This window comes from Aethalodelphis obliquidens, unplaced genomic scaffold (genome assembly GCF_003676395.1).
Source record: "Aethalodelphis obliquidens isolate GAN/ISIS:26980383/991018 unplaced genomic scaffold, ASM367639v1 scaffold43, whole genome shotgun sequence".
Classification (NCBI taxonomy): Eukaryota; Metazoa; Chordata; class Mammalia; order Artiodactyla; family Delphinidae; genus Aethalodelphis; species Aethalodelphis obliquidens.
The window spans coordinates 8,233,807-8,249,205 of NW_020837987.1; the positions used below are offsets into that span (position 1 = coordinate 8,233,807).

The window sequence follows — 15,399 nt, forward strand, 5'->3', positions numbered from 1 at the left end:
CTGTTTCTGGCCATTATTACCATTACTGCCTTCCACCCACTAACTCCTTTTGAGGGAAGGTGGGAAGTTCTGTTACCAGAGGATAGCCATTTTCCCCTTTAAGAATCCAAGTGGGCTGGGAGCCAGCCTCTCCGCACCCTTTCCAAATTTTCCAATCCCTGCTTGGCATTTTCCGCCCGAAGGTCTCCGATTGGGCTATCAGCACCAATCAGAGGCTGGAGCGGCGCTGCCCGGAGCCCAGCTCCGCCCCTGAGCGGGCCCTGCCCCCGGCCCAGTCAGCCCCGTTGCTATGGGGACTGGTGGACGGCGAGGGGGGAAAGCCCCGGATGTTCGTTGGGGATGCAACATGGCGGCGGCAGTGGCCGTGGTGGCGGCGGCGCAAGAGAGCTGAGGGCGGCGTGAGGGAGCCGATTTCCGGGCCGAGCAGCTAGGCCGCGAGCGACTGCGGTGCCGAGCCGGTAGGATAAGTGGTCTGGCCACGGGATTGGGGTGCGCCGGGCGGTTGTAGAGCGTTTAGGCGAGTAGGGGGCGGGGCCGCTGGGGTCAAAGTTCACTTGTGGAGGGAAGGGTCGCGTCCGGGGGGGTCGTGGGTGTACGCTGAGCGGGAGGGAGGGAGGTGTATAGGAGGTCAGAGGTCAAACTAACGAAGGGGGCGTGGCGAAGGGGGCGCAAAATTCGAAATTTGAAGTGGGAGTTCGTTGGAGGGGCACGGGGTGGATGTCAAAAAAGGGGGGGTCAAATTAATAATTTGACGGGAGGATGTGCCTACGAGGGTCAGAGGTCACCACCGTGGGGGCGGCGGTTGGAGTTAAGGCAGCAGCCAGTGGAGCAAATGTAGGAGACTTAGGTTGGGGGGCATCTTTATGAGATCAAAGGTGGGGCGTGACCAAAGTGAGCAAAAATCAGAATCTGATGGCCCGACAGATGATGTTCCCAAGGGTCGAAAGTTAAAACCCAAGTGGGACATATTGCTGGAGAGGAGGGGTAGGACATTCAAGAAAGAAATCAAAGGTGCTTTCTGGTGGGGGAGAAGGAAGCCCCCCTCCCGCAGATAATGAAAAGAATTCCAAGCACTCATAAAGCACTATGTGTCAGACCCTGTTCTAAACTCTTTACACGTATTTAATCCTGACCACAACCTTATGGGCTTGGTGCCATTATTAAGAGGCCAAGTGATTTGCCCAGGGCCACCTCATGAGTACGTTTTGCAGCTGAGATTGGAACTCTGGAGTTCTGGGCCCAGAGTTCTATGCTCTGCTGCCTCTCAAATACTCATAATGTTAGTTAATACTTAATGAGGGCTGACACTGTGCTCAGCGCCTGGTCTTATTGTACTACAATCTAGATACACCCACTTTACAGCCACAAAAAGTGAGGCTCAAAGAGCTTCTGGTAAGTGATGGAGGCAGATTCCAGGCTGGATCTGAATGATTCCAGAGCTCCTGCCCCTGGTCGCCACACTGTAGATTGCCAGAGGTCTGTTCGTGGAAGCAGGGGGCTGGGCAAGGCTGGGCCGCTCCCTGGGCAGGAACAGATTGTCTGTTTGGCCTCGGTGGAAGGGTGTGATCTGGGAGGAGAGGGTCCCCTGGGCCGATGGGATGGGGTGTTTGTGGGTGGCCCGGAGTCCAAGTGAGTCTGGCAGGCTCCTGTCTGGGGAGGGTGTTGTTGGGTGGTACCCTGTACAAAGTTGGGTGTTCTTTGTCCTTAAAACCCCAACCTCTCCTCACGATCTTCAGTTACTGCCACCTCTTTTCCTCCTGCTCTCTCACGTCCCTCCCCGAGGTCCAACCACACTGGCCTGTTTGCTGTTCTTCAACTCTGTAGGCTTATGCCTGCCTCCAGGTCTTTGACCTTCGTGTTCCCTCTGCTTGGAATCCCTTCCCCACTTTGCACCCTCTCACTCACGAGCCACTCACTCACAGCCTGACCAGGACCACCCTGCCCCCAGACACTGTTTTGTGGTATTTTGGCCGTGCTGTGTGGCATGTGGGATGGTTCTCGGACCAGGGATCGAACCCAGACCTCTGCAGTGAAAGCACTGAATCCTAACCACTAGGCCACCAGGGAACTCCCAACCGCCCTCCACACACACTCTTTATCTCACTATTGTTCTCTCCCAGCCCTTCACTCGGTCTTTAACTTATTTATCAACACGCAGTTTCTTGTCTGCCTCCCACTAGAATGTGGGCCCCTCACGGGCAGGAATTTCTCCATGTTGTTCTTTCCCTGAATCCCCACTTGAATCACTGCCTGGTCCCTGGAGGGTGCTGGGTTGGTGGTGGTTGAATGTCGGGCGTGGTGCTGGGTGCTGAGTCTGCAGCAGCGGACAAGACACACGGGCCCCTGGCCCCTGAGGGCCCTCAGTGTCCCTTGGTGGGAGCTGACTGGAACCAGACCCCTAGCCAGTGATACATGGCTACATCTCTACCAGCAGTGACGTGGCCTGTGAGGACATGGTCAGAGGACCAGGAGAGTGCCCAGACCCTGGGCCTGGTACTCTGTCCCTTGGAAAGTCCCCTGGGTAATCTCTGAAGGATGAGTAGGAGGAATGGGAAAGGGTGCGCCAGGCAGAAGAAAAGGCGTGAGTGGAGGTCAGGGATGCAGAGTTGGGGGCTTGTCGGCAGCATGTAGCCTGTGTGAGACCCCTAGGGTTCCTGGCCTTGGAGGAGGGTGGGCAGTGGAGCAGGGGCAGATGAGTAGCTGCCCTGTGTGTGTGGAGCTCCGAGGCAGTACTGGGGAGTGGTTCAGAGAAAGGACGCTGGTGCAAGGATGCCTGGCTCACATTCATCACTCACAGGCTGTGTGACCGTGGGCAAGTCGCTTAACTTTTCTGGGCCTCAGTTTCCTCCTCTGCAAAATGGGCACAACAATAATGACTACTTCATAGAACTGCTGTGAGGATGCAGAGCATAAAGCGCTTGGCCCGAGGCCTAGCACACAGTAGGTGCTGTGTAAGCTCTGGTCTTGAGGCCGCTGCTGCTACCGCTACCTGAGGAGGGCCTCAGAGGTGGTGGCCGGGCCTCTCTCCACCTGCCTCCTGGCTTACTCTGGGAGCTGCCCCTCCCCCACCTGGCTCTGGCAGGGTCACTGGGTGGGTACAGGGCCAGGCAGCCCTATGAGGCCAGCCAGCCTCGGTCCCTCACGGCGGCAACTCGCTCAGCATCTCAGGGCTTAGCACAGATAATGGGGGAATTATAGGGCTTTGGCACTAGACATTCGGCCTCCTGCCCCATCACTTACCAGCCATGGGACCTTGAGCAAGTGATTTCTTATTTGCCAGTTTTGTTCCTGTGATACATTTTTAGACTAGGGAAAAAAGTAGAGCTCTCAATGTAGCAAAACACCCACGCTTCCAGTGTCCAGCCTGGGACAGAGCACACAGTGGATACAGTTAAAGGCCCCTCTTCTCTGCCCCGCCCTCCCTGCCTGTCCTCCCTCCCAGTGGTAGCCGCTGGGCTGGATTTGGTGTCCAGCCTTCCTCTGCAGGTTTGCCTACTGTTCCTGCCCTCGGATGGATTCACAAACAATAGAGTAATAGCTCTCAACCCTGGCTACATACTGCAGTCACCTGGAGAGCTTTCAAAAATACTGCTGCCCAGGCCCACCCTAGAAATTCTGGCTTGGGGTCCCTTGGTCTGGCGTGGGGCCAGCATCGGCACGTGGTTCTGATGGCCAGCCAGGGTTGCCCAGTGTTTTACAGTTTTACAGATCATATAAAGCGTACCACAGTAAACAGCCTGCTTCTTCTGCTCTGCGTTAGTTTGGCTTTTTCTCCATGTGGACGTGTGTCGGTCTAGAGCAGGTCATTCGTTTTCCCTTTCTGCGTTTTCTTTTTGTATTAGTGACACACAGGAGTTACCCATTCACCTTTCGGTGGCCATTTAGGTGGTTCCCACTGGGACTGTAACAAACAACACTGCAATGAACATTCTAGACATGTTTCCTTGTGTACCACGGCCAGAGTCTCTCTCAGGTATATGTCTCACAGTGGAAATGCTGGACCTTCCAAATTGCTTCCCTAAGCATTTGTACCAATGTGCTTCCCAGCAGTGCTTGAGGGTTCCCTTGCCTCCGTGTCTGCTTCGGGCAAGTCTGCGGCCCTTGCTGAAACGATTTACTCAGCCATGAGGTGGTAGGTTTCATGCCACCTGCCTGCCCCCCTCACCCTAGGCTGGAAACAGGGGCATGGTTCATGTGACGGGCTTAGCTGGGGCCTGACACCTGCTGAGCCCTCACACCCAGAGGAGAAGGCAGGCTGGGCTTTGACCTTCGCCGTCTAGGGTATCCAGGACAGTGGCTGAAACTTTGACCCAACTCTCCTTGGGGATCATCTCCCAGGGCTGACATTTGGGAAGGGAAACGGTACTGACTTAAACCTCCTCAGGAGGGAGGCAAAGAGGAAGGAGGTGCAGCTCGGAAAGGGATGGGCAAAGCCTTGATACACTGGTGTGTGTCAGATCTTTGGTCCCAGTGGTGACCAACACGGTCCAAGCCCTGCCCTCATGGGTTACAGGACAGTGAAGGAGATAGACCTGTCCCCAGACGGTGACAGCCCACAGTGGTTGGTCTGGGATAGGGATGCACAAGCAGAATGGTTAGGGCTGTGATGGGGGACGCACAGGGACTGTAGGAATCCGGAGGAGGCATCTGACCCAGCCTGGGGAGCCAGCACAAGGGCTTTCTGGAGAAGGAGACATCTGATTGATGAGAGGGAGCCAGGCCTGGGAAGAGTTGGAAAGAACAGAACAGGTAGTTGGTATGGAAAGTGCAAAGGCCCTGAGGTCCAGAGGAGCTTGGGATGTTCAGTTCCCACCAAGGAAGCCAGTGTGGCAGAGCTGGCAGTGAGGTCAAGGAGGTGGGGAGGTGTGGCAGATACAGCAGGGTGTGACAGGCTGGGGTGAGGAGTGTGGACTTCATTCTGTGTGTAATGGGAGTCATCGGAGGGCTTTAAGCAACATCTGCTTTGCCTTTTATAAAGATTGCTCAGGCTGCCATGTGGGGAACAGATCAGGGAGGGTGGGGGCCGGGAGACCTGAGGGGAGGCTGCCGGGATAGTCCAAGCAGAAGAGAGTGGGTAGCATGAGGGTGGCGGTGTTGGAGGGTCCCGTGTTCTGGCCAAGATTGTGAGTCCTTTAGCCGTATGGACTCATTTGATCTTCACAACAACCTATGAGGTAGGTACTGGTATCAACTCCTTTTTAGAGATGAGAGAATTGAGACCCAGAGAGATACGTGACCTGCCTAGGGTCACACAGCAGGCACGTGGCAGAGGCAGGACTTGAACTCCAGGCCTTCAGGCTCCAGTGCCCTGCAGTGTTTTGGAAGTGGTCTTGGTAAGACAAGGTACTTCCTGTTCTTCCAGGCTCCTGTTTAGATAGAAACTCTTCGGGGGCCTGTTCAGCCTGGGTGGTTTCTGGGCACTGGGTCCCTACTTCCCTCACGACCTCCCACAGCCCCCTTCCCTTTCGTGTCTACTGCCTCACCCCTCCTTGTCCTGCTGGCTCACAGTGAGCCAGACTTCCTGGCCAGACGCCGGTCGGGGTGTCCCCAGCAGCTGTTTCTCCCATCACCCAAGCCGGGCGGCCACAGATGCTGCCAGCAGGAAGCAGCCTCCTTCCAAGTCACAGCCAGGGAAATGGGACCCTTCCCGGCCCAGCCACCCATCCGGGGCTGGGGCTTATTGTCTGCCAGCAGCCTTGGCCCACAGGAACGCTGGTGGAGGTGGGCAGGGAGGGTCAGAAGGGGAGCTTTCCCGGGTCCCAGGGGAGCCAGCTACAGCAGATGTGTCAGAAGCCACCACTCACTGCAGCCTGTCTCACGGGGCCCTCTGGTCCTGCCCAATGGCACCTTCCCTGCCAGGGCCACGCATTCCGCTCACACGTCCCTCAGCCCGACCCTCTACTGGAAGAGCCAGAGCACCCCCGGGCCTCACCTTCCTCACCTGTTAAATGGGCTGTCGGGGGGATTGGAGGAGACCGTGCTGTCGAGTGCTTAGCACATTACCTGGTACATAGTAAGCTCGTGGTATGTGTGCCCCTCTGGGCTGCAGCCTCCTGTTCGCCTGCTCCCAGCCCCTCGTGACACCGTGCTAGCCGCCAGGTCCCTGAGTGCCAGGCGCCAGATGTGTGCTCTCTGAGCATCCCGCCGTGGCGCGGCCCGGAGCCCTGAGGAGGAGGTGTTATTAACCTCATTTCTCTTTTCCTGCATTTTAATTTTAAGAGGCCCATTTTTGCCCTGTCTGCATGTATTGCCTATTTGCAGTTGAGAAACCACGCACAGCGCAGAAGGGTATATACGGCGATAGGTCTCTCTCCCACCCCGCCTGTCTTCGGGCCCCTTCCCAGAGACAGCGTTGCTCCTGGTTTCTTTTCTTTCTTGGGGGTTTGTTCTGCACGTGTTCTCCCCCGCTTTTGTTTTTGCTCACGTGGAGCCGACTTCCCATGTTTGTATTCTGTCCTGCCCCTTGCATTTTTCACTCTTAAGTTCTGTGTCAGGATGTAGGGGGCTTCCTCGTGCTTTCTGTGGCTGTGTGAGGTTCCATGGCATGGTGTCCCCCCACACGCGTGTGAGCTGTGGGCACACCTCTGGAGGTGCTCGGGGGTCTGAGATGCGTGCCCCGGGAGCTCTGCTGGCAGTGTCCCAGCCTGCCTGAGAGCACGCTCCTGTTTGCACCCCACTCCCAGTGTCCGGTGGCGCCGTGGTCTCCTCACGTTCTCGCCACGTGGATGGGTGTTATCTGATACTTTGACCTCTGCCAGTCAGGCAGGTGCCACAGTAAGTGGTCCTTATTGTGGTTCTGATTTTTAAAAATTATTCTTGTTATTTATTTTATTTTAATTTTGGCCGTACCATGTGGGATCTCAGTTCCCCGACCATGCCCCCTGCCGGGGAAGCACAGAGTCTTAATCACTGGACCACCAGGGAAGTCCCCTGATTTTAATATGAGTAAAAGGGAGCATCTTTGTGTTTGTTGAAAGCCCTCTGGACTTCCTTTCCTGTCTATTTGTGATATTTTTGCTTTCCCTAAAAAGAGGAAACTGAGGCATAGGCTGGAAACCCCACAGTGAGTGAGTGGCAGGTTTGGGACTCAAATCCAGGCCTGCCTCGCTCCAGTCTGGAGCTCTTAACCTGTCGGGTGCAGTGGAGATTGAGGGCATAGACTCTGGAGCCAACTTCGCCACTCTTAGCTGTGTGATCCCGGACAAGTCAGTTCACCCCTCTGTGCCTCCGCGTCCTCATCTATAAAATGGGGATGGTAATGATACCTCCTTTACAGGGTTGTTTTGAGGATATAAATGCATACTCATCAGACAAAATGCATAGTAAGTGTTCAAAGACGGATAGCTGCCAGTATTAGTACTCACAGTATTACTCTATATTATTAGTATTAGCAGGCACTGTTTTGTGTGCTTTGAGTGAACGAACTTGTCACATCCTCCTAGCAACCCCAAGATGTAGACGTTCTTGTTTTTTTGGTGGTGGTTGTTTTTTGTTAGCGGCATGTGGGATCTTAGTTCCCGGGCTCCCTGCAGTAGAAGCCCAGAGTCTTACCCACTGGACCACCAGCGAAGTCCTAGATGTAGATGTTCTTATTATCCCACTTTTAAGGGGAGGAAATGGAGAACCTGGGAGACCAGCCTGGTGTCAGAGCCAGCAGGGCTGGGGTTTGGCCCCGGGCTCCCCCTGCCACCCGCTAACTGAGCGGAGGGATTAGAAGGCTCCTGCCTTCCCAGCTGGCTGCAGGGGAGCTCTGGAGGGCACACCTTGGCAGGTGGGGACGCCGGGCAGGGGCCCCACATAGAGAGCCTCCCTCCTGGGCCCTCTGCTCCCACTCCAGCGCTCTAGCCCGGCCCTGGAAACTCTGATAAAGCGGCATTGTGTGGCAGTTTCGGGCTTGCTTCCCCTGGCGGCTTTCAGCCACTCCCACACATGGGGAAGCCGCCTGAGCCTCCTCCCCCCTCCCCCGCCCCTCCTGCCAGCCCTGCACGCGAGTGCTGGGAATGGGGAGGAAGTAGGGCATTGCGGGAGGGCTGGGCTCCTACTGTCCCCAGGTGAGGACAACCCCCCAAGTCCCGTGCGCAGGTACACGCTCTCTTTCTCTCGCTTTCTTTCTCCCTAGGGACCCCTCCTCTGCTGCCTGCAGCCACTTCCCCAGCTCCCTTCCTCCAAATCTGGCCCCAGATTATTTGTGTATTTATGTACCTTGCTGATTCCACCTCTTTAAACCTTCCACAGTGGTGAAGGGTAACATGCCTATAGAAAAGTGCATCAGTGCCCATGTCAGTTTAACAGGTAATTATAAGGTGAGCAGCATTTTCACCACACCTAGGCGAAGACTGCGAACACAGCACCCCAGGAGCCTCCCATGCCCTCTTGACCACAACCCCAGTAGAGGCCACCTCCCTGACCTTGGGGGTCACCAGGCCCCCGCTTTTCCAGAGGTTTTACTAGGTGTGCATCCTGAGTTATAGCCTGCCACCTCGCCTGCCTGGGGACTTCACATAAAGGGACTCCTGCAGCACATCCTCGTCTGGGTCTGCCCTCCCTCATCCTTGGTCTGTGAGGCACAGCCATGTGGTTGTGGGTGTGAGTGGTTCATTCGCCCTCGTTGCTGGGCAGCCTGCTAATCATAACTTACTTCTCCGCCCCTGCTGCGCGGGGGTGACTGTGCTCTTTCAACACATCTGCTGGGACCTGTGTGCATGCACTTCTCCAGGGATCACATCCGGGCTGCGGTGCTCAGCTCAGAGGGTCGAGTCTCACCCCCTTAGCAGAGCCTGCCACGCAGCTGTCCAGAGTGGCCGTAACTGCGCGCCCACCCAGCAGCGCTGCTCGTCCTCCCTGCACTGGGTCTCTCAGACTTTGTAACTGACCTTGGAACACTTTATATTCTCTTCTCCTACAGAAGTAACATGTGTGCTTCTTATCGCTGAGATGAGTCCTCTTGTCCTTTTCTCCTCCCCGGGCTCCTATCCAGGCCAGCTCTTACCCATCCCACCTATGGGAGTCCCATGCTTACTCCTTGATAAGCCCTGTGCTGGGGCCCCGGGTGCCAGGACCCGGAGGTGAACACAGCAGGCTCCCTCGCTGGGCTCAGTCTGGCAGGCGACCCAGACCTTGACCAAAGAGTGATGCGGAGACAGGTAAAATAGACCAGACTCCCAAGCCCCATCTCCTCCCAGCAACCCTGCCTCGTTCACGGGCACCCCATCCGTCCTCTCCGTGGGACCGGGAATCTGGCGTCATCCTGGCCCCTCTTGTCCTCATCCTCCACATCCACGATGTCAAGAAAGCCGGCTGGCGCTTCCCTGGTGGTGCAGTGGTTGAGAGTCCGCCTGCCGATGCAGGGGACGCGGGTTCGTGCCCTGGTCCGGGAAGATCCCACATGCCGCGGCTGGCCCCGTGAGCCATGGCCGCTGGGCCTGCGCGTCCGGAACCTGTGCTCTGCAATGGGAGAGGCCACAGCAGTGAGAGGCCCGCGTACTGAAAAAAAAAGCCGGCTGTTCTGCCTCAGATTAGACCCCAGCGCCTCCCACTCCTTGTTGTCTCCGCCGTTCCAGCCGCCCTCCACTCCTGCCTGGGCCATGTGGCCGCCTCCTCACTCCCCCGCTGCCCCCACAGTTTGTCCCCGTGCCCAGCCAGGGGTTCCCTGCCCTGCTGGGCGCCCTCCCGTGGCTTCATCTCTTTTGGGAACGCCTCCAAGGCCCCACAAGATCCTGGCCCAGGTTCCCTGCTCGCCTTCACTCCTCTCCTGCCGCCCTATTCCTGGAACATTCCAGGCTGGTCCTGCCTCAGGCCCTCTGTTCATGCTGCTCCCTTGTGTTTGCAGTACCTCGCATCCCTGCATCCAGGAAGATCTCCCTGACTCCTGTCTACAGTAGTGCCGTCACTCTCTCTCCCCACCTTCCCCTGCTTGGTTCTCCTGGTCCACTCACCGTCACTACTGATCCTTAGTTATGACTGTGGGCGTGTGGGTTAGTGTTCCCTCGGCCCGCCCCCCCCCCCCGCCCCGCCCCGAATGACTTAGCTTCAAGGCGGTGGGGGGGTATTCTTGCGTCCCTTGTTGTATCTCAGGGCTTGACTTGTAGTAGTCGCTCAGTAAACACTGGTGGGCCGAATGAACGAACAAGCCATAATAAGCGGAGAGTGTCATTGCCAGCGTGTATGATGTGGGGGGTGTCCCTCCCCCACCCGCCCGCCCCACCCCCAATGTGAGAATTACAGGGCAGGCTTTCCTAAGGAGGAATTGCTGCTTGAAGGATGAGCTCAGGGAGGAGGAGGGTGACTGTCGAGGCTGAGGGAGCTGCCTGTGCAGAGGTTCCAGGCGGGAGAGCGCGGGGAGCCTTCCAGGAGCTGAAGGAAGACTGGCATTCTCCCACGGCTCTGGATTCGAATCTCGGCAGCCACTCGGGCCTCTTCGTGTCTCAGCTTCTTCCTCTAGAACTGAGGTTCCTCTGCGTGTCCTGGGGCTTGTGTAAGGTTCTGCTCCTAACATACGTATCCTAGTGCCTGGCATAGAAATGTGAATGTGATTGGTTTATTACCCTATTTTCCAACAAATACTCTGGAGCGCCTGGCCCTTTGTGGCCTCCGGGGACACAGTGGTAGATAAACAGACCCAGTTGCTACCCAGATGGAGCCTGTCTCTTGGACTCTTAGCCTTCTAGCCACACCTCCGACCTCCCGGGTCAGAGGCAGGAGAAGGCCTGAAAAGACCTTGGGCCTGGGGAGTCCTCATTCCTGAGGCTGATTAACAGGGAGAACTAATCGCGGGTTTGCACGTGCCAGGCCCAGTGCCCGCACACAACTCCCACGCTGTTTCTACTCAGTCCTTCCTGGAAGGATTCAACCCATTTCAGAGATGAGGACGGTGAGGGTGGCACCAGTAGTGAGTAACCTGATGTGGTGGTATCTCCTCGGGGTGTTGGAGCAGCTTTTCACGTGCTCCTCAGACATCTGGAGCGCCCCTCCTGTGAATGGCCCACTCGGGTCACTTGCCTCTGTTTCCTCTGGCTGTCTGTACTTTTTTTAACCACTAGACCGCCAGGGAATTCCCTGTCTGCATTTTTATTTTGAATTTCTGTGAGTTAAATTCTAGATTCTGGTCAAGAACATGTGTTTCCTAGATGGTACTCCTGCCTTCTCTCAGTCCATGGCCTGTCTTTTCACTTTTTTTAATGTTTATTATTTATTCACCTGGCTGCATCAGATCTTACTTGCAGCGCACGGGCTCTTCATTGCAGCACTCAGGCTTCTCTCTAGTTGTGGCGCATGGGCTCTCTAGTTGAGGCCACGGGCTCAGTAGTTGTGGCTTAGTTGTCCTGCAGCATGTGGGATCTTAGTTCCCTGACCAGGGGTCGAACCCACGTCCCCTGCATTGGAAGGCAGATTCTTAACCACTGGACCGCCAGGGAAGTCCATTCACTTTTTTTATTGTGTCTTTTGATGAACAGAAGCCTTTAATTTTAATGCAGTCAGTTATCACCCATTTCCTTTATAGTTTTATAGTTCTGCTTTTCACGTTTAGTTTTCCTTTGTGCTAGAATTGGAGTGTGTGCGTGTGGTGTGAGATAGGCACCCAGTTTCACATTGTCCATCTGGATCCTCAGTCATCCGTGTGCCATTTATTACAAACCAGCATTTCTCCCCTGCCACCTGTGTCATAAATTATCTCTCTGTATAAGTGGGCCTGTTTCTGGGTACTTTCTTCCTTTCTTATGCTTGGTTTGCCTATTCCTGGGTCAGTACCCCACTGTCCTAATTTCTGTAGTTGATAGTAAGTCTCGCTGGTGTGGAGAGCAAGCCCTTCCACATGTCCTTCTTCCCGAGTGTCTCGGCTATTTGACTTTTCATAATTCCATTTAGAGATGAGACAAGCATCTTGCCGCACACACAGACGTGACATGGAGTCTCCCAGTCCATGAACGTGGTCTGTCTCTCCATTTATGTATGTCTTCTCTGATGTCTTTCAGCAAAGTATCGCACGTCTCCAGCCTGGGCCTTGCCCGCCGCTTGCTGGATTTATTCCAAGGCGCTTTGTGCTGTGGCAGGGGGAGCCTGCGGCCTCCTCTCCCACGAGGCGCCGTGTTCACTGGGCTTGGCTCTGCTGGGTGAGGCTCTCACAGCAGAGGCAGGAGCCCACCTCCCCCCTTCCCTGCTTTCTCCCTGGCACCGCCCCTGGGCCCTGGCAGAGGGCAGGCAGGGTGCCAGAGAGGAGGTTGTAATTTTCCTGAATGATTTCAAGGGCTAATTAAAGGTTTTCCTTGACTAATCAGCTTACAGTTTAATTATCGGGAAACAGGCTCAGGGATGCAGGAAGCAGCAGTGCTGGGGTCTCCTTACAGCGTGGCGTGAAGGAGCCAGGGTCCAGCCCTTACCCCGTAGCCATGGCAGGATCTGGGGGTACCCCGGCACCCCCAGGAGGCCAGCTGCGGTTCTCCATCCCTGGGAGAGAACGGGGTGGAGTGCAGCAGATGCCGGTGAGGTCAGAGTGGGTCCCTGCCCTGCTTAAAATCCTTCTATGGTTCCCACTGCTGGGGCGGTGGGGGACCTAGTCCCGCCTCTGGTCAGCAAGGCCCTGCCCCCCTCCCTTGCCAGCTGCACTGCAGCCTCGCTGGCCTTTTTTTAGTGCTCTCACCTCATTTATTCTTTGGGTCCTGGCCTAAAGGTCACCACCTCTGGGAAGCCTTCTCAGGCCACTCCTGCCTCCAGAGCAGGTGATAAACTCTGCCAGCCACAGGCTGGCTGTCAGTGTCACTCCCTCCACCACTGATAAGCGCTTCACCCCTGGGCTGCGCCCTGTGGTCCAGCATTGGGGTTGCGGAGGACCCAAGAGGAGAAGGGGTTCAGGATGGGCGCTCTGAGGAGAGGGCTGGGCGCGGGCTTCAGGCCCGGAGGACTGAGTGATTGCTGAGGCCTTCCCGGGGGCGGTGGTTGGCAATCTGGCCAGTGACCTGACCAGGGAAGGGCTCTTGGGAGTTTGTGAAAGGGGCGGGGACCTGGAGATGGCCGTGCCAGGCCTGGCTTCATTCCTTGCATTCTTCTGCAGGCCCCAGACTCCCGGTGGCTACGGTGGGGGAGGGTGGGCAGGCAGAGAGGGGGGCCTCCTGGGCACTCACCCTGCCCCGCCCTTTCCCTTTCAGCCCCTAAGGCCTACACCCCCATCAGTCTGTCTCACTTTACACCACCCCTCGAGGACGCAGGCCTGGGACTGTGTGTCCAGGCCCCCCACCCCTAATCCCGTGCTCACCTCTGGCCACACATTAGGGTTACCTGGTGCAGGCATCCATGCGGGGGTCCAAGGTCAGACCATTTGAATCCGAATCTCTGGCTGTGAGGCCTGAGCATTGGGTTTTGTGCGGTTTTTTCAAGCTCCCTTGGTGACTCTAGTGCAGTTCTGAACCGAGATGAGAGCCACTGGCTTGCAGAATGATAGGAAACATATATTAGCTTTTGCGATTTCCGGGGTTTGGGCACTTTCCTGGGTTTCTGACATGGCGTGATTAAGTCATGTCACCTCCATAAGCACACTGTAGGAAGATATGATTATTATTCCCATGTTACTGTCAAGGGAGCTGAGGCCCAAAGAAGGCGTCCGTGCCTGGTGGTGCAGCCTCTGTTGCTGTCCTGTCTTCCCATCCCTGGGCCCTCCAGACCTCTGTCTGAGCAGCTATCTCTCTGTCCCCGCCCCGCTCCTGTCTTTCTCTACCTGTGTCTCTGCCTCCTATCTCTCTCCCTCTTTCCCTCAATTTCTGCTTCCCTCCTCCCCTGAAGAGGCTTCCTTAGCTTCCCTGTTTAGAGCCAGGATCCTGCTGAAGCCACAGAGGGGAGATGGTTTCTACAGGCCCAGGACAAGAACAGGAAGGAGGGCTTCCCTCCTTCCACAGGCTCCCCCTGCCACACACACTCCAGCCTCCTTGCTTCTCCTGGCACCTGGCGTGGGAGAGGGTGGGAGGCAGGGCACCCATCCCACTGATGGTCAGGGGCCGGGGGTACTGGGGCTGGCTCTGCAACCTTGCAGGGAGGACCATCCAGAGGGGTGGAGCCTAACAAGTCCCGTGGGCCCCAGATCTGGTGTTGTCATCTGTTGCTGGTTGCCATTTCAGGCTCCCGTGGGGTGGCTCCTGGTTTAATTTCAGGAAAGGTTTGTGCTAATATGTGAATATTGCATTGCAGGAGCCGTTATTGTTTGATGGGAACAAGGGGGACCAAGAGTCCAGTGCCCCTGTGTGTCCCCACTCACCAAGGGCTCCCTGGCCTCCTCTCCCTGACCCCTTCCCAGCAAGGGCTGGGCATGCAGCTCCCCCGCCAGCCTCACCCACCCCCAACAGAGCTTCCTCTGTGACCTGAGGCCAGGCCCTGAGCCCTGGCTATCTCTGCACTGGTTCCCATTTGGAGCCAGAGGAGAAGGATTCTTGTTGCTTCCCAGGGTAGCTGGGAGAATTGAGTCAGCGTGTGTGTAACACTCAGCACAGGGCTGTCATCATTATGTCATTCTGGTTACTGTTGCCGTGATTACTGTTACAGTTATTAGAGGCAGGATATGTGTTTGGATTTAGTAATTAAGGTTCACGGGGTGAGCGATCCTTAATTCTTCACCTTTATGACTAGGTCACATTTCCTTTTGCAAAACATTTAAAACCTTTGTATAATGGAAGTGTCCACACATGCTCTGAAGAGTGGTCTGATGCCCTCCCCACGTCCCCGTCCCCAGCTTCAGCGGTTATCAGTCACCACCAGGCTTTTTCATCTGTGCCCCATCCCCACCTCCCTGATTCTTTTGAAGCACTTCTCAAACATCATAGACTTCAGCCATAAGTATCTCAGATTTTTTTTGCCTATGAGAGATAAGGAATCCTTAAAACACACAGGCACACACATACACACACACACAATACCATTGTCACAGGAGAAAAAGAACCAGTACTTCCTTAATATCCTCACATTTCCCCAGCTGTCTTATCATCCTTTTTCATGTGTTTGTTTGACTTGGCATCCAGACAGGGTCTGCTTTGCGTTCGGTTGATAGGCCCCTGAAGGCTTCTGTAGTCCATAGGGTTTCCCCTGGCGGCTCTTTCCTGTGCTTGCTTATTGGGTCGTCAAAAACCCTGGTCCTCTCTCCTCTGGAAGTTTCCACACTCTGGATCTCACTGATGCATCTTTGTGGTGTCATTTCACATGTTCCTCTGTCCCCTGTACTTCCTGTATATTGGGCCTTAGGCCTAGAGGCGCTACTGGATTCAGGTTCCCTTATTTCATAGGCGGTGCTCTGTGGGACCATCAGGCCAACATTTGTGTCTGAGTGACTATTTTAAAATAAATTTAATTAAGTTTTTTTTTTAAGTGAGTGGATTGAAAAAAAAGTTCTTAAGTCACTCCTAGTAAGGCTGGTACCCAGCT

The 15,399-nt window shown here is 55.6% G+C and overlaps 1 protein-coding gene across 1 annotated transcript in view; it reads left to right on the top strand.

Moving 5' to 3' along the window:
* The first annotated feature begins 304 nt into the window (after positions 1-304).
* The window catches only part of PAK4 (p21 (RAC1) activated kinase 4), a 46,379-nt gene continuing 31,284 nt past the window's right edge, over positions 305-15,399 (top strand). The window contains exon 1 of the mRNA XM_027079500.1: positions 305-458. The gene's annotated coding sequence lies outside the window, so the exon portion shown is untranslated. The remainder of the gene's footprint in view (positions 459-15,399) is intronic.